Below are 20,061 nucleotides of genomic sequence, written 5' to 3'. Positions count from 1 at the left end.
ACCACCGGGTTTACTTGATGCATTGCTGAAAGACCAGAATGGCTTAGTTGTGAGTAGCCATTATTAAAATATAGGTGTATTATAAAAGTGTTTCATTGGCAAGTGTTATGGTTTGAATGTGTTGTCTCCAAAATTCAGATGTTCTTAATGTGTTGACATTACAAGGTAGGAGCTTTAAGAAGTATTAGGCCATTCATGTTTCTCCATTGCTTTAAAAGGAAGTATTGGTTTTAACTGTTAGTTGTTCAAAGGAGTTACCCCATTAGAATCCTCTCCTGCATCTACTATACTTTAGGTGATTGTGTATATGATAACATCTATATTTGTAATATAAATCTAACTTCACATACAAGAGAAAATTTGTGTCCTTTGTCTCTTTGAGACTGGCGCAGATTTTTTTCCAGGTCCATCCTTTCCTTAGCAAAAGACATAATATCATTCTTCCTGATAAATTAGTAAAATTCCAAGTCTATCTATTTGTGTGTCTTTCTGTCTTTCTATACACACACGCACACACATATACACACACACATATATATACACACATAGATAAGATATGTATGTTTGTGCACCACAGTTTCTTAACAAATAAATACCAAGAAGCTAGAACATGTAGTGTCAGGGGTGGTAAAGTCTAGGGGAGGAGTAGACAAATGAAGAGAGGAAAGGTTGGTGAACACAGTCATAATATCAATATGTTAAAATGGAACTATGTAAGTTGAATACCTGGTGGGGTTGGGAGAGGGGGAAGAATGAAGAAAGTGGTGACAATGACTAAGATGCATTGTAAACATACACTGCCATTTTGAATTGAAACCCTGTTGTACAACTACTTAACAATAATAAAAAAGAGTATATATTAAGGTTAACATAAGCATAGTAATGTATCAGATTAAGGTCCTTCTTTGGTTACCTTGGCCCTTCCTTCTGCCAGGTAAAGGTTTAAAGTTTTTCTCATCAGGGGATGCAGCAAGCAAGAAACATCTAGTGAATAGATAATATCCTTTACTAGAAAACAGAACCTCTCTCATCTTGAGTTACAATGTCCCATGCCTGGGAGAATTTTTTTTAATGGTACTAGGTCTTGAATTTGAGGCCTCATGCTCTTGCTTGGCTTTTTTTCTTTTTTGCTCCAAGCTGGTGCTCTATCATTTGAGCCACACTTATGTTAATGGGAGATAAGAGCCATGAACTTTTCTGCTCAAGGTGGTCTTAAACTGCAGTCCTCAGACCTCAGCCTTGAGTAGTTAGGATTACAGTGTGACCCACCAGTGCCCAACATTTTTTTTTTTTTTTTTGCCAGTCCTGGGCCTTGGACTCAGGGCCTGAGCACTGTCCCTGGCTTCCTTTTTTCTCAAGGCTAGCACTCTGCCACATGAGCCACAGTGCCACTTCTGGCCATTTTCTGTATATGTGGTGCTGGGGAATCGAACCCAGGGCCTCATGTATAGGAGGCAAGCTCTCTTGCCACTAGGCCATATCCCCAGCCCCAAGAGAAGACATTTCTGTTCCACATAATTTACCCAGTCTCAGGTATGTTGTTACATCAGCACAAAATAAACAAAGACAACAGAAGATAGGAAAATAAATAAAATAAAAGATGTGTTTCATACCCCATAGTCATTGTAAAAATAGAAACACTTCCTACACGGCTGAATTTTCAATGTCAGCAGATCTCTTCACCCCAACTTGTGATCCTAAATTGTGAAGGTTTGCAAAACTCCCAGCATGAAAAGTGACCTTTGAAATTTGGGGTTAAATACTCAGAAACATCCAATCCCCAGGCTGCTTCAAACAATTTGATTGAAAATGCCCCCATTTCTTTATGTTCCCTTGTATTTGTAAACATACAGTATCTTCTTTAAGATGTCACCTTTTCTCTCTCTTGGCCATCAGACCAATAATAACTAGGGTAAGTGGACATAACCCACTTACAGTAGTGTTGAATCTACTAAGAGGAAAGAGAATATACCGTGAAGAAACTATGTCACCCTTCCAAAACTACACCAGTATGATCTGATGATCATGTATGGAACTGGGTCTTCTATATGCTGGATGAAGCAGGACTGGAAATAAGTGCTGTGGGATTCACCAAGACACAAGTGGATGCATTTCCTCATGATGCAACAGGCATCACCCTAGCAAGGTTTGTACTGCATGAGTCTCTGATCCTCGAGAGGCTATCCCATCAGTGATGTCAGAGGTGGTCCTTGAGACCAGACAACCTGCAAGTCCAACCTACTCACAGACCGAGTTCCTTTGGTGGTCTCTTCCTGGAAGCATTGCTTCCGGTCCCCTGTGACCCTTTGGCATAATGAGTACAATATGATGCAGCTGATGATGGGATGTTTGGGCTGCATAGTCACTACATCCCATGGTCAATGCACTGCATCTGTTTGAGGGCCCAGTGCCATGGCAGGAGTTGATTTTTCAAATATTGCGTAATTAGCCACTGTTTATGACACATTCCATCTAGAACCATACAAGTTCATTTGCTATGTGCCTATGACTCATGTATGTAAGCCTAGCTACTCAGAATTATGAGATTTGAGGATTATGGTTTGAAACAAGCCTGGGCAGAAGTCTTTGAGATTCTTATCTTCAATTGACCACAAAAAGTGGAAAACAGAGCTCAATGGTTCAAATGGGAGAACACTAGCCTTGAGCAAAATAGCTCAGAATCAATATCCAGGCACTGAGCTCAAGTACCAGGATCAGCACAAAGAAAAAAAAGAAGTTCATATTGTGATTCTCCATAAACTCCACTTGGTAAAGGGTCCCTGAGTCACATGCCCCATCCATAAACAAAGTACCTGGATTTGATTCATAGACATTCTCTACACTAGATCCCTGTGTCATTTCATTCATAGGTGCTAGCAGTATTTTCAAGTATAGAACATGTCACTCTCAGTACCTAAAGACCTTATTGGCTCAGGAAGATGATAGAGAAGGAATTTTGTCCTTATGTGGCTAAAATGTCTCACCATGATCTTGGCATCTATCTGTCCACCTAAAAACTTTATTTGTATTCCAAGCCTAAGAATACAAATAGGCTATATTTACATGTTCTGAAGCACATCTCAGCAGAGATTCTAATATATTTGCTATTTCTTGCATATTCAGCTTCAATAATATTATGTACCCATGGAGTGGGTAGAAATGAAGTAATATAGTATGGCTAGAGAGTCTAGTACCCTTTGATATCCATTGAGAGAGATTATATAGTTAATCCTAAAGAAGACAGAAATGGGACATGTTGTCTACTGTATTGATTGTGAACTCCTTCTTGGACTCTCATTATGATGAAACTGAATGTATCTCTAGGTCAGTGCTTATGACTAATAAACTTGAAGATATTTTAACCCATTCTAGCAAGGATATCAGTCTGACAAAACAGCTAAGATTAAGGCCACTAAGTGGTAGAGCATCAGCCTTGAACAAAGAAGTCAAGCAAAAGGGCAAGGACCTGAGTTCAAATCCTAACACTGGCACAAAAAAGATAAAATAGAATGTCATATTTTCATCTTTTATCTCTGTCTCCTTCTGTCTTTCTGTCTGTTTCTCTCTGTCCCTCTCCTTTTCCTCATCCTTTCTCTCCTATCACTCCTCCCTATTTTCTCATTCTGTCTCAAATTTGAATTTTTTTTCTAATTAGCAACTTTAAATGTAAGTAATGTCACTGTTTCCTGAGACAAGACTTAAGCATTGATATATTTTAGGATAAATATATCCTTTAAAGATGAATCATACTTAAATTATAAATACATTTTGTACACTTGTTTCAAAGAAAAAAATCTCATAGTAACTGTGTGCCCAAACTACAGAAGACTACGCCATTTTCCTGGTAATGTTTTTGGACCCAGCAAATGAAAAATACAGTAGAATTTACTCAGTTACCAGTGTTTCCAATAATGGAACTGACTTAGTTTTTTTTTTTTTAAATATAGGTTTGTGATAATAGAATAGAATTCTTTCCCTGACAAGAAGATAAATATCTCCAGTTGTGATGCAAAACTTTTTGAAAAATACCAGGAAACTCCTATTTTAATGCCAATAAGTGAGTCTAAATGTGACTGTTCTGCCTTTCTCCTTTATCATTCTCATAGAAAACTTAATCAAAGCAAAATCCTACATTTTATACTGCAAGTTAATGGAAGTGTCCATTTCCCCTCATCTAAGTAGACCCAGTGCATTGAAAATAAGACCTTAACTCTCTCACTATCCCACTTGTTCAAGAAAGTAAATGGGATAAATAAATGACAGTGATGCTCAGACTTTGTTCTCTACAGTAATTAATACATAGTCTCTGGCTCAATTTGTTCAATATGTATTGAATGCCTGTAAAGTCACTGGGAAAGATGCATGATAGCAATCAATGGAAAGATTAAAAGCTACATAGAGATTTCTAGTTACAGTTTGAAATATAAAGAACTTAAAATTTGCAAGTGTGAAATGCCACACAAATGGTGAATGGCCCTTGAAAGAATCATTATACACTGAAAATCTACAAATGAATGTCAAAAACATAAAAGCGGTTCTGTCTTGATTGGAATACAAGTATAAGTCCAGATGGCAATTTGAGAAGGTGAAGAAGGGTGACCATGATTGAAAAGTAATTTTTGTACATATGTAAGACTGGAATAATAAATCTTGTTAGAATTGGTTTGGGAAGAGGTAAGATAAAAGAGAGTCATGAACAAGGTGAGTCTGATCAAGGTACATTGTATGCATATATATGCATATGTCAAAGTGAAATGCCCTCCACAGACCGTCAGCGACCAGAGAAGCAAGAGCCGAAAAATCATGCCAGGAGTGCAGAGTCCAGACAGCAGGAGCACCACGGGCCCCAGACGGAGTGCAGACCAACTGAGACAGATGGCTGCGCGGGACCGGACGTGCGGAACCAAACAGCCGGGAACAGACGTAAACAGCAGGGGAACTCTGGGCGGAGCAGACTGGGAGAACCAGACAGGGAGAGCTGGGACTGCCACCACCAAACAAGTGATTGCCACACTTCCAACCCCAAAAAGCCCACAGCAGCGTGGGACACACACACATTCCAGGACCAATAAGTTCCCCATTGCCCCCCCCCAAACAGGAGACCAGCTCTAGCAGAGACCCAAACCCTACAAAGAAGCTAGAGCTCCCTCCCTCCCTCTCCCTACCCCGAGAATATAGGAGCTCCATATCCAGCGGCTCTAGGACCCAAGAACCACTGGGAGGACACGGGATCTAGCAAAGGCAGAGCAGCGCCCAACAAAGAGACTGGGAAACACCTTAGGCAGGTGTCCCCCAAAGGCCCATCTGGGGAGCCTGAACCTGTCCACACTAGCCCTACCACCTCCCAGCAAGGGCTTGGGGACTGGTAGGCATTGGAATGCCACCTGAGGCGCCTGGTCCTCACGGACTTTTTGAACAACAGTCACAGGTTTGCTGGTGTGCAATACCAGCCCAGCAGGGACACCTGGGCCCAAACACCCCCCCCCCCTACAGCGGTGGCGCAGAGAGTCTGTGGGCACCAACCTGCTCCCAGACACTTGAACCTGCTGGGGTCTATGCATACCACCCCCACAGCAGACTCCCAAGAGGGCACAAACGTCCTCCAACAACTCGGGGCAGCACATCACCAAAGGAAGCACTAGAGTGCACACGCACGTGCCCACCAGAGGGCCAGCATGCTAGCCCTCCAGCAAGAGGATCTCCTGCCCAAACCCCCACAGAAGCACACAAGCGGGCAAGCTGCAACACCCACTCTGATAGGCACACTCTGCACAGGTGGACAGGGCCCCCCAGTGGCAGTGCCCACTCTGATAGGTGGACTCTGCACAGTTGGGTGGGCCAGCCCTCAACAGCAACACCTGCTCCGATAGGAGCAATCCACACAGGTGGGCAAGCCACCACTAAGGGGCAATTCTCAATCTGATAGGTGAGCTCCTCTGACCACTGGACTGAGTAGGAAAAGAATCAAAGAAGAGAAAAGTCTCCAGGCCACGCTGAATCACTGAACCACAAACCCCCATCAGGGGCACACTAGGGTCAGCACAACAAAGCAACAGGACATAGTCCTGCAAAGAAAGACATAGAACCTACCCATCCCCAAGTGCAGTGAGGGTGACCACCCCAGAAACAACCAAGATGTTCACGCTCACCCATTGGGCAGTAAGGTTCAACAGCCAAACTCAAACCCAGAGCCAGGACAAGTCTCCACTGATGGACCAGCGGGAACCAGTACAAAGACAAGCCAAGGGTGCCACCTACAGATCTCCAGATGCGCAATCACAACGAAATATTACAAATTTCATGAAAGGTCAAGCCTACTGGCCAGCTCCAAAAAGTAGTACGACTGAAGAGGAGATGAAGAATAAAAAAAAAACTGACGCTATGATAGCAGAAATGATGGAAAGCCTCAGGAAAAAAATTCAGAAAACAATTCCAGGAGTTTAGAACGGAAGTCTTGAAGGACCTTCAGGAAGTCAAGAAAGAAATGGAAGCAAAAATGGATACAGTGCAATCCTCCGATAAAGAAGACGTTAACATCCTGAGAAGCGAAATGCATGAAAAAATAGATTTAAAATGCAACTCTTTAAAGGAAGAAATTTCCACAATGAAAGCAGATCTGGCAACCATAAATACCTCGCTGACTTCCATAAACTCCACACTAGAAGCCACAGCACAAAAAATTGATCATATCGAATCCTGAATCTCTCTTTTGGACGACAATGTAGCCGATAAGGACCAGAAAATTACCACACTCCAAGAAACAGTTAAACTCCAGGGCAGACTAATCCAGGAGCTAGTGGACAAAGACAAGAGATGTAATCTGCACATGATTGGAATAGAAGAAGGAGTCGAATACCAGAGCAGATGGCTACAACATATTTTCAATAGAGTTATTGCAGAAAACTTCCCCAACCTCACAAGGGACCTCATCCAGATAACCGAAGCCTATAGGACACCTGGCAGACCAGAATCTAGAAAATCCAGGCACATGATAATCAAGACTTCAGGTCTCAAAAATAAAGAGAAAATTTTTAATGCAGCCAAAGCAAAGAAAGAGATTTATTACAATGGAAAAAGGATCAGAATCACAGCATACCTCTCGACACAAACCTACCATGCACGAAGAGTGTGGAAGAAAACAATCCAAGTCGTAGAGGCCAACAAATGCCAACCCAGAATTAGATATCCAGTAAAATTAGAATTCAAATTCTAGGGAAAAACCAGATCTTTTCATAGCAAAGAGGATCTAAAGAAGTATGTGAATAAAAAACCAGCCTTAAAACGAATTCTAAGAGGGAAACCCCACCCAACAGAAATCATACAGGACACACAGACAGAAACAGAAAGAAACTGCAATACCCAGAGCCCAACAGAAAGAGCAGCTCATTAAAGACAAGGAGAAAAAAGGAGAGGAAAAGCAGCCTAACAAGAAATGGAAGGGGAAAAAACACTCTTATCCGTGATCTCTTTGAATATAAGCGGCATAAATTCTCCAATAAAGATCAACAGACTGACAGAGTGGATCCGGAAACAAAAAGTTGCCATCTGTTGTCTTCAAGAGACCCATCTTACAGCAAGGGATAAAAACAGGCTCCAAATGAAAGGATGGAGCAAGATCTTCCAAGCAAACGCACCTACCAAAATGGCAGGAGTAGCCATCCTGATGTCAGACAAGCTGGACTTCTCATTAAAATCAACTCAAAAAGACAAAGAAGGACACTACATTTTAATACAAGGAAAAATCCAGAATCAAGACATCACAGTGATAAATTTATACTCACCAAACAAAAGAGGCCCTACATATGTCAAGCAAATTCTCACAGAACTACAGAACAAGATATACCCAAACACAATCATAGTGGGAGACTTCAATACCCCACTCTCTCCAAGAGAGACCTAACACCCAGAGGAATAGCAAGGGAGCTGAGGACCTAAGTAACATTATATTTCAAATGGATCTGATAGATCTGTACAGAGTCTTTCACCCTACAGAGAGCCAATACACATTCTTCTCAGCAGCCCATGGATTATACTTCAAAATAGACCATGTCATAGCCCACACAAAGAACCTCAGCAAATACGAAATATTGACGTCATCCCATGTATTATATCTGACCACTGTGGAATAAAGGTAACTCTCAGTAACAAAGGATACCACAGAGGCTATACAAATACTTGGAGGCTAAACTCCTCACTGTTATCTAACACTTGGGCCACAGACCAAATTAAGGATGAAATTAACGAATTCATAAGCCACAATGACAATGAAAATACATCACAAAGAAACCTATGGGATACAGCTAAGGCAGTAGTGAGGGGCAAGATCATTGCCCTCAGCACTCACATTAAAAGAATGGAAGCAGAGCAGGTGAATAACCTCACGATGAAACTAAAACATCTGGAGAAACAAGAAATGATCAAATCTAAAATGACTAGGAGAGAGATCACAAAGATTAAAGAAGAGATAAATCTGATTGAAAATAGAAATACCATTCAACAAATAAATAAAACTAAAACCTGGTTCTTTGAGAAAATAAATAAAATTGACAGATCCCTTGCAAGACTTACCAAAAAAAAAAAAAAAAGAAGAGAAGAGACTCATATCCGTAAAATCAGGGACTCCACTGGAAAAATTACAACAAATACGCACGATATTCAAACAATCATAAGGAACTATTTCCAGAACCTCTACTCACTAAAAAACAATAATTTTACAGAAATGGATCAATTCTTAGAGAAGTACAAACTGCCCAAACTGAACCAAGAATAAATAAATCAACTAAATAAGTTAATAACTTACAGAGAGGTACAGGGGGTAATCAAGAGCCTCCCAACAAAGAAAAGCCCAGGCCCAGATAGATTCACCAATGAATTCTATAAAATCTTTAGTGAGGAGCTAATACCAATAGTCCTCAAACTCTTCCACGAAATCGAAACAGAGGGAGAAATCCCACTCATTCTATGAAGCTAATATTATACTTATCCCCAAACCAGGCAAAGACCCCCCCAAAAAAGAGAACTACAGACCAATATCACTAATGAACACAGATGCAAAGTTCCTCAATAAAATATTAGCTAACAGGATCCAGAAACTGATCAAGAAAATTATACATCATGAACAAGTAGGCTACATCCCACAGACACAAGGATGGTTCAATATCCGTAAATCAATCAATGTAATTCACCACATCAACAGAACTAAAATCAAGAATTAGATTTTTATCTCAGTCTCAAAAAGCCTTTGGCAAAATACAACATCCATACTTATTAAAAGCTCTGGAGAGAACAGGAATAGAAGGAACATTCCTTAAAACAATAAAAGCTATATACAACAGACCAACTGTGAATATCGTATTAAATGGGGAGAAACTAAAATCATTCCTCCTAAACTCAGGAACAAGACAAGGATGCCCACTCTCCCCACTTCTTTTCAACATAATTCTGGAATCCCTAGCCATAGCAATAAGGCAAGAGGAGGACATCAAAGGGATCCACATCAGCAAGGAAGAAATCAAGCTATCCCTATTCGCAGGTGACATGATCTTATATCTGAAGGACCCAAAAAACTCAGTCTCCAAACTCCTACACCTAATAAACCATTTTGGCAAAGTAGCAGGATACAAAATCAATCCACAAAAGTCAGCAGATTTTCTGTACACCAGCAATGTACAAGCAGAAAAGGAAATTAAGGAAATAATACCATTTACAATAGCTAAAAAAAAGAGAATAAATTAACTAGGGATCAACCTGACTAAAGATGTGAAGGACCTATTTAATGAGACGTATAAAAACCTAAAAAGGGAAATCAAAGAAGACACAAAGAGATGGAAAGACCTCCCATGCTCATGGGTAGGCAGAATCAATATAGTGAAAATGGCCATATTGCCCAAAATGTTATACAAATTCAATGCAATCCCCATCAAGATCCCAGCTACATTATTCACTAAAATAGAGAAAGCAACCCATAAATTCATATGGAACAGCAAAAGATCTAGAATAGCCATAGCAATTCTAGGCAAAAAAAAAAGCAGTGCAGGAGGTATCACAATACCAGACTTCAAGCTCTACTATAGAGCCATCATAACAAAAACAGCCTGGTATTAGTATAAAAACAGACCTGCAGACCAATGGAATAGAATTGAAGATCCAGAAATAAAACCGCACTCTTACAGTCAGCTGATATTCAACAAAGGAGCTAAAGACATACAATGGAAAAAACAGAGCCTCTTCAACTACTGGTGCTGGGAAAACTGGGCAGACATATGCAGAAAACTCAAATTAGACGTAGCCTATCACCATGCACCAAGATCAACTCAAAATGGATCAAGGACCTCAACATCAGACCTGAATCTTTGAAACTACTGAAGGACAGAGTAGGAAAGACGCTAGAACTTATAGGCACAGGAAGGAACTTCCTGAATAGAGTCCAAGGGGCACAACAGATAGTGGAGAGACTCGGCAAATGGGACTACTACAAAATGAAAAGTTTCTGCACAGCTAAGGACATAGCCACCAAACTAGAAAGACAGCCAACCATATGGGAAAAGATCTTTACCAGCACAGCAACAGACAAAGGCCTAATATCTGTCATCTACAGAGAACTCAAAAAACTAAGCCTCTCCAAGCTCAGTAAACCAATTATTAAATGGGCAAAGGAGATAAAGAGAGACTTCACAAGGGAAGAGATAAAAATGGCAAAGAAACATGAGGAAATGTTCAACATCCCTGGCAGTAAAGGAAATGCAAATAAAAATAACCCTGAGATACCACCTCACTCCAGTTAGAATGGCCTATACTCTGAACTCAGGCAACAACAAATGCTGGAGGGGGTGCGGGGAAAGAGGAACCCTTCTCCACTGTTGGTGGAAGTGCAAATTAGTACAACCACTTTGGAGAACAGTATGGAGGTTCCTCAGAAAGCTCAACATAGACATACCCTATGACCCTGCCATACCACTCCTAGGCATCTATCCTGAACCACAGGTCCCAAGATATCAAAAAGACATATGCACTTCCATGTTTATCACTACACAATTCACAATAGCCAAAATATGGAAACAACCCAGATGCCCCTCCACAGATGAATGGATCCAAAAAATATGGTACCTATACACAATGGAATACTACATAGCGATTAGAAATGGTGAAATATTGGTTTTCGCAGGGAAATGATCAGAACTTGAACAAATAATGTTGAGCAAGACAAGCCTAGATCACAGAAAACAAAGGACCATGATCTCCTTGATATATGACTGTTAAGGTGGGGGAAGGGGGAGACAGTAGAGACCAGTTCTGCGAAACCAAAAACTTCTTGTCAAATGGTATTTCCCACAGGTTTGGGTCAGCGACTCTACATTATGTAACTAAAACCAAAAAACTACTCCTCATATAAAGACCAAAAAAAAAAAGACCTCTCAGTGGATCACAACAGCTCCAAAGCTAAGTATGTACGTTCATTTAAGATAAGGATAAGCAAACTCTATTGTCGACATTGCATTTAAAGCCCTAGGTGAATTTTCTTTGGCATAGATGTGGCTACTGTATATGTTTTTGGTACACTGTGTAATGTATATATGTGTAGCTCACCTAGGGAAGGTAAAGAAAAACAGGGTGTAAGATATCACAAGAAATGTACACACTGCCCTACTATGTAACTGTACCCCTTTTGCACAACAGCTTGTCAAAAAGAATTTAGTTAATAAATAAATTATAAAAAGTGAAATGCCCTTGTATAATTAATTGATGCTAATTAAAATATAGATAAAATTAAAGTAAAATACCAGGTTTTTTTTAACTACAGCACAGATATTAAAATTGAGAATGAAAATGTACCAAGGAGTGGTAGCTCATTCCTGTAATTCCAGCTACTTAGGAGGCTAAGATCTGAGGACTGTAATTTGAAGCCAGCCATAATAGACAAATCCTAGAGACTCTTATCTCCAATTAACCAATACAAAGCTGGAAGTAGAGATGTAGCTCAAGTGGTAGCCTTGGTGAAAAAAACCATACATGAGCAAGAGTGCCTAAGATCAAGCTCCAGAAAAAAAATGAATTAGAATACTACTACAAAAATAAATTAAACTTTGTCATTCTCACAATAATAAGAAACAGAATAAACAGAAAATAAATAATGTTGTCCTATAGTAAAAGTCGCAGAGCAAACTATTAGCCTGAATTTGGAGAAGAAGTTGAATGTAAAAATTCACAGGTGAAAATTGGCTTACTGGAGCCAGTATCTGGTAGAAACACTTCATTGGTGATGCTGAGAGATTCTTGGAGGTTGTACATACTTATATGGAAATGAGAAACTTCTGGAAGACGTGGTCTTAGGAGTACCCAAATGTTTTATTGGTTTTACCACTGGGAACATCATCAATGTTCTCATAGAGATGAGCCAATGAAAATTTTGTCTTGTCTCTGGTAGAGGACAGCAGAAATGGGCTGGGAATATGGCCTAGTGGCAAGAGTGCTTACCTTGTACCTGAAACCCTGGTTTCGGTTCCTCTGCACCACATATATACAAAAAGGCCAGAAGTGGCGCTGTGGCTCAAGTGGCATAGTGCTAGCCTTGAGCAAAAAGAATCCAGGGACAGTGCTCAGGCCCTGAGTCCAAGGCCCAGGACTGGCAAAAAAAGAAAAAAAAAGAGGAGAGCAGAAGTAATCACAGGAACAAGATCATTTTCCTAAGCAGAAGCAGTCACTAAAAAGGACCAGAACAAGATCATTTACCTAACAGCGTATCTCCAATGACCTACTTCCTCCAATCACACTGTTTTTGACCGTTCCATCACCTCTTAGAAATAGATTCAAATTTTGAGTGAACCAATGAACCAAGCCATCATTAGGACATAGCCTTCATGTTCTAATCATCTCTGGAGCCTCCCTAAAAACAAAGATGTGCCACACAAATCTCCTAGGTGTTTCTCAGTAAAGTTGACAACTTACCCATGAATAATCCACCCTGTATCAATGCTGCAGTACCTAAATATATCTCTTTAAGTCACAACACTCCATCCAGTCCCCCAAAAGGCTCGTGTTCATCTCATAATGCTTCTCTGTGAGTCCCTTTAGTTTTAACATTTCCAGCATACAAGTTCAAGTCTTCTCTGAGACCCAAGTCAAACTTAACCTATGAGCCCCTTCAAAATAATAAGAAAATGACATATTTTCCAGGCACAAAGGCACAGACTCAACATTACTGTTCCAGAGGGAGGAATAGGAGAGTAGCAAAGAAGAAGCAACTAGAAGCAAAACCAAAACCCAGCAGGGCAAACATAAAATCCTAGAAGTACGTTCCACATCTACAGGATATAGTGTCATGATGGGAGTTTCAGTGGGACCCAGCAGCCCTTCCCCTACAACCTTGTGCTTCACCTATCCTGGGATCTCCCTCTTGTCAGATCAGCAGGCAGTCCATGTTCCTGGTATTTATCACTGCCTGGAGCTCTTTACTGTATCTCTGCCTTCATTTTCACAACTTCATTTATTGCCCTGATAGGGACTCTTATAACAGAGCCTCACTACACATTGTCTGGCAACCCAAGCATTCCTTTGATATTTGAGTGGAAGCTCCTGTGACCCCACAAATCCTGTGTTGTATATACCTACAACACCAAGGAGGCCCAGGTAAAAAAAATGGCTCTATCTCCTTAGTCCGTGGCTATATTGGATCTAAGTGCATGTGTAGCAGAGCACATCTTGGAAAACAACTTCACAGGTGGTCCTGTAAAAGCCGGGGTCCCTAGAGGCTCTCTCCTCCAGGCAAAGTCTTTCAGTGAATATAGTCTTTCATCTTCTTGGCCTCCCTTGAGTGTGTTTTAGCAAATTCCTGAGCTGTCTTCTAGACATCTGTCCCATCATCCTCATGCTAAGTACATGACATTTTTTTGTGACATTGATCTCTTTAGAATCCATGCTTTCCTTAGTCTCAACTTCACTCTCTGAGAAACTGAGTTCATCAATCTTTTCTGCTTTGCTTTTTGCCTCTGATTCTTTCTTAAACATGGCTCATAGCCTGAATGCTTGCCTACCATGAAACTTTCACCACCAGACCACTTTGGACATCACTTTAAATTTAGCTTCCCAGAAAAATCCCAAGGCCTTTCAAAGAAATGGTATTTGGAATAATTTATATGAATTTAATTCACTCCTTTTTCTCTCACACCTGAGTTTTTGGGCCTACCAATAATAATCATCCCTCAATTCCCCCACTGCAGCCTAGCAATCTGCAAATATTCCTGTGAGAATAAGGAACAACCACCCAACAACCATCACCTTGCTACTTCTGTACCCTCCCACAAATTTAATAAATACATTGAATGTGATTCTGACTTTTAGTTTTATTTCCACCTGTTTAGGGTAGATAACTGAGAAAGAAAGACATAAGGCACACCACAATAATTGGTATTAATTAATCCAGCAAATATTTGTTGAGTACTCACAATTTGCTTAGCACTACACCAGGAGCTAGTGACACAGAATTAAGCAAAAAGTATGCCCTCTGGATATATACATATAGAGGGTGAGATGTAAAATAAACCAACCAATAAATAAATATGTTGTGTCAGACAATGCATCTGAAGAAATTACTGTGGAATGTGAAGAGAATGTTACAAAAGGAAGAGTAGATAATGCAAGGTGAAGAGAATATGTAATTAGGTACTAATGAGGTCATATGGAAAAGTAAGTTGGAGGAGGAGTAAGAGAGAACATTGCAGACAATCAAACATATGGAAGGCCTATGTACTCTTCGAAGGAAGCAGATTATGGCCTCTTCCACTAAGGCAAGGAATTAGAATAACATTCAATCTAGAAATTACTGTGAACAGTACATCTTTTTATAGGTACTTGTTGTTTAAATGTTGTCTGCATACCTGACATTCAAGGTAGTCATCACTATAGGAAATTAGTTAAATAAATCCTGAATGTGTTCTGCAAGACTGTCGAAATATAAGAAATAAAATACAAGTAGCATAACACATACAGTGGCATTTTAGTGACAAAAACCCAATTCTATTCTCAAATTTTCCTGTGATTAAAACTGTAAGGTCATACCAAAAGGGAAAAATAAGATTATTTTTAACTCTGTTAAGTAACCTCTAGAGCTATATTTGAAATAGTAACATTCTATTTATTTATGATTATTTTAATATATTTACAGTTTCACATGTAACCAAGAAGAAATAACTTGATGGCCTTTTTGTTAAAATACACCTGCAAATAATGTAGCCAATGATCAGTCACTCTGGAAGTCACAGATTGTTTTTTGGGTACTGATTTCCAGTCTCTGTCTTGAGTTCTTTAACTTTTTATTTATATCACAAACACTTGAAGTACTGGCTGTGTGTTAGATACTTAATGATTTTTTTATTAAACTTTTTTCTTTATTGTCAAAGTGTGGTACAGAGGGGTTACAGATTCATATGTAAGGCAGTGAGCACATTTCTTGTTCAACTTGTTACCTCGTTCCTTATTTTCCCCCCACCTCTGCCCTCCCCCTTTCCTTCTCTTCGCAAGAGTTGTGCAGTTGATTTATACCAAATAGTTTTCTTTTGGAATGGTTTGCCTTTTTGTCCTTTGTCTCTCAATTTTGATATTCCCTTTCCCTTCCCCAGTTCTAATACCCATATAAACAGTATCCAGGGTATTTGGATGAGATACAGTGGTAGCGGGGTACAACCACAGGAAAGGAATACAAGAGAAACAAAACTAAAGAAGACAATCACACAAACAAACAGACAAAAAAAATATTAAAAAGTACAAAAGGTATGGTTTCACGTGGTATGTTGATAATAATTACAATAGTGATATAACTCTTGTTTCTGTAATGTGGAGTTCATTTCACTTGGCATCATCTTATGTGATCATATGGCTGTAGCTATTGGGGTGTTTTGATCTTCTACCATGACTAGCCTAATCATGTACTAGCTATTCCCTATGAGGAACACCATAGGGTTTATGTTTCTTTGGGTTTGGGTCACTTCACTTAATATGATTTTTCCCTAGTCCTTCCACTTCCTTACAAATGGGGCAGTGTCATTTCTTCTGATGGGGGCATAAAATTCCTTTGTGTATATGTACCATATTTTCCACAAGCGAGACCACACTTAATGATTTTTATTGGTGATGATGGTGGAGGTGATAATAAAAATAACAGCCACTGCCATTGATGGCTGCTAGAAACTATATTTCAGTTGGATGCCCTTAGCAAATCTACAAGGAAGGCAGTAAAACTCTATTTTGCAAAAGGAGACACAAATGTGTAAGTATATTATGTCACTTGCTTACCATGACACCTCTAAAATGTAGTAAGGTAATATGCAAAACCATGTTCTCCTTTCTTTCTTTTTCCTTTTCTTTCTTTCTTTCTCTCTTTCTTTTTTGTTGTTGTGGTTGCTGGTTATGGGGCTTGAATTCAGGGCCTGGGTCTGTCCTTGAGCTTTTTTAGTCAAGGCTAGTGCTCTACCACTAGCATACTTCTAGCCACAGTGCCACTTCTGGTTTTCTGGGGGTTAATTGGAGATAAGAATCTCATGAACTTTCCTGCCCCAGCTGGCTTCACACCTTGATCCTTAGTTCTCAGCCTCCTATGGGTGTGAGACACTGTCCATTTCAGCTACATGTGAAACAAAAAAGTAAAACCATACTAGCAGGTCCACAGAACACAAATTAGTTTTTAAGACCTGTTTTGAAGATAAACTAAAATTACCTGGTTTTAAGATGATTTGCATGTTGAGAACTAGCTGTGCCCTGGATCAGGTTCAGTTGCTGGAGCTTATTCCAGGATTACTTAATATTTTCTTCTCCCTACAAAACAAAGACCAAACTCCTCCCCTTTTCCTTTAAGTATAAACCTAAATGTATTTGTGGCCTATTATTAGGGTTTTTTTAAATTAACAAAAATCAATGGATTAAAGAAAAAAATGTATTTTCTTAGAGTTTTGAAGGTGAGAACTGAAAATGCATTGCCCTTGGCTGCACCGAGCAAGGTGTCAGCTGGTTAGTGTTGAAGGTAGAGGCTCCAGCTGAGGCTCTGTTTCCTTACATATCCATCTTCAGGAATGTCCTTTGTTCCCCAGCAAGTGCTTCTAAATGTCTGACATAGGCTTCCTTTGTCACATCGCTGTATTCTTACTCTCCTAGCTCCTTTCTCTTATCAGAACTTTTGTGATTACATTGGCTTAGCCACATAATCCAGGATAATCTTTCCATCTCAAGAATCTTAACTCAATCACATCCAACAATTTATTTTATATAAGGATATGTATAACTTTGAGGGTTTATCATTCTGCACATCACTCTCAACCTTAGATAAATTCTCAGATTCTGATTTTGAAAATATTTGAAATTTAAAATTTCTGAAACACATTTCTTCTCCTTAAATATTTTAGAATGTATCCTGGGCCATACTAGAGCTTTCCCACATTTAGTTATTAGTCAACTGTAGTCAATGTACTTATAGTTAAGTGTTCTTGATTAAAAGTTAACTTAAACAATTTCTGGACTAGAGGCATGTCTCCAGTGGTAGAATACTTGTCTAGTAGGTGTACAGCCATTAATTCAATTTCCAGTACAATATAAACAAGTAAAACATATTTGTTCATTTATAAACATTCAGTTATATGCCCAAAGCAGTACAACAGGGTCACAGGATAGGTCTATTTTTAGTTTTATGAGGACATTCCATACTGATTTCCATAGTGGGTACACTAGTTTACATTCACAATGACAGTGTGTAAGGGATCCTTTTCCTTTGCATTTTTACCAGCATTTACTATTTGTTTTCTTGATGATTGTCATTTTGACTTGGAAAAGATATAATGTTAGTGTAGTTTTGATTTTCACTTCCTTTGTGGCTAAGTACATTGAACATTTCTTCGTATCTTTATTAGCCATGTGAACATTTTTTGAGAACTATTTAATTCACTTGCCAATGTATTAATTGGATTATTTGTATGTTTTCTCTTTGTATAGTCTACTTATTAATCATTTAAATGAATATACAAGAGCAAGATCTTATATCTCTCATTTATTGCACCACTATTCTTTGCAGTGTGACATTCATTACAGCACTGTTCACATTAATCAAGCTGTGGAGTCACTAAATATGCTTTACAAGCAATAAATAGACAAGGGAAATGTGATACATATATACAATGAAGAAAAATGGACTTGTTTCCAGGAAAATGGATGTAAATCGAGATTAGTAAACTAGCATACACACCTGAAGTTTACCTCAGGATTACCTACCATTCTTTTGGACTGCTAGATGTGAGCCAAACTCATTGCCCTTCCTTTAAGCTTCCGGGTATTTGGGTCCTATTGATGTTTTACCAAATCACCAAAAAGTCAGTGCATTAAAACAATAGAAATATATTTTTCTAATAGTTTATGATATTGAGTTAGATATATTTGAGACAAGTTCAAAAAATCAAATATTGCATGGTTTCATTCATTTGTGAAATCTATACCTAGAGTGTAATGATGATGATGATAATGATGGTGGTGGTGATGATGATGATGATGGGACATGAACATAAAAGGGGGTTGTGGTGAGATCAGTGGGAAAGGAAAGGATACTGAGGGGTGAAGAAAATTGAATAATGATATACAAAGTATAACATGTGTATTTATTTCATTCTGCTATCACTTATCACATATATCACATGATAGCTTATCATATATATGCTATCACATATGTATGACATGCTATCATATATACATATGTGTGTATATATATGTACACATACATATATATATATATATATATATATGTGTGTGTATGGCATGTCATACCTAAGTGACAGCATAATAGAATCCACCATAAAATGGAGGAGGTAGAATTTTTATAATATACTGTACATATGTATGGAAACATCATAATAAAATCTCCTCATACTATTAATGCATGCTAATAAAAATAATAACATCTTTTCTCTGAAATATATTGGTGCCTTTTGATAGATTGCTATGGAAAAGTCAAATACAACAAAGTGACACTACTTAGGTTAAAGTTGCAAATTTAGTCTTTTGAACAAATTTTCTTCAATCTGACATGAACATTTTATAATTAACAAACTCATCTAGGAGGAATAAAAAGGAATACAAGAAGAAATAGCTGGTATTACGAGAACAGAGAATGTTTTAGGCCTGAAATTTGAACAGTGTATGAAATTAAAGGACATATCTGGTGTGTGAAAGGCATTTGATGATCCACAGGGTCATAAGACATGATTAGCTGAGGGACAATGGAAATTTCTTGTTCAGATTATCTGAAGAAGTGGCTTTAAGATGGTAGTTGGCTGTGAAAGTCCAATGTGGAATGAAGTTTTGATTTCTGCTGAGTAAAAGAATCCAGGCACAAATAATTAGGGAGTTCCATTTATATCAAGTATCTGAAATAAGGACAAACAGTGATATAGAAATTAGATTTGTGTTTCTTAAGACTGGAAGAGCAGGGAGAGCGGGAGAAGGTGGGATTTAGGGAGCTGCAAATGGGCAGAATAATTATTTTTAGAGAACTCTTCTAAAATTGTATTAGTGTGATGGTTGTAAATCCCTGTTAATTTATTAAGAACCATTGTATTACATTCTTAAAAATGGATCAAGTTTATTTTATATACATTATACTCCCAAAAGCTGTTAGTGCCAAAAAGAGAATGTACTACTTATCTATCCAATATTTATTTCTAAGTACATTTTATTTTTAAAACCTATTATACAGAAATATGTGGTTTGGGGTTATTTCATAAGAGGAGTTATAAGCAGCTTAATACTTCAACAATAGAGATTAGTTAAGTACATTGTGTTAGACCCATGTGATAAAGTCTAAGAAGATCATGTCTAGAAATGAAATAGGAAAATATTCATGACATACACCAAATGAAAAATAGACTACTAAATTTCTGCTTTACTGACACCAAGCTTTTAAATAGTATAATTATAACAAGGCTGTTGACACACAGCATGTTAATTTCATTCTCATTGCTTTGGGTCACAGAAAGGTGTGTCTGCTCTAGTGACTATTCCAAATGTTCTAACCCTAAAACAACTTGCACAGAA

The sequence above is a fragment of the Perognathus longimembris genome, chromosome 9 (genome assembly GCF_023159225.1).
Source record: "Perognathus longimembris pacificus isolate PPM17 chromosome 9, ASM2315922v1, whole genome shotgun sequence".
In the NCBI taxonomy this organism is placed as follows: domain Eukaryota; kingdom Metazoa; phylum Chordata; class Mammalia; order Rodentia; family Heteromyidae; genus Perognathus; species Perognathus longimembris.
The sequence above is the reverse complement of the archived record's forward strand: the minus strand, read 5'-3'. Positions refer to the sequence as shown.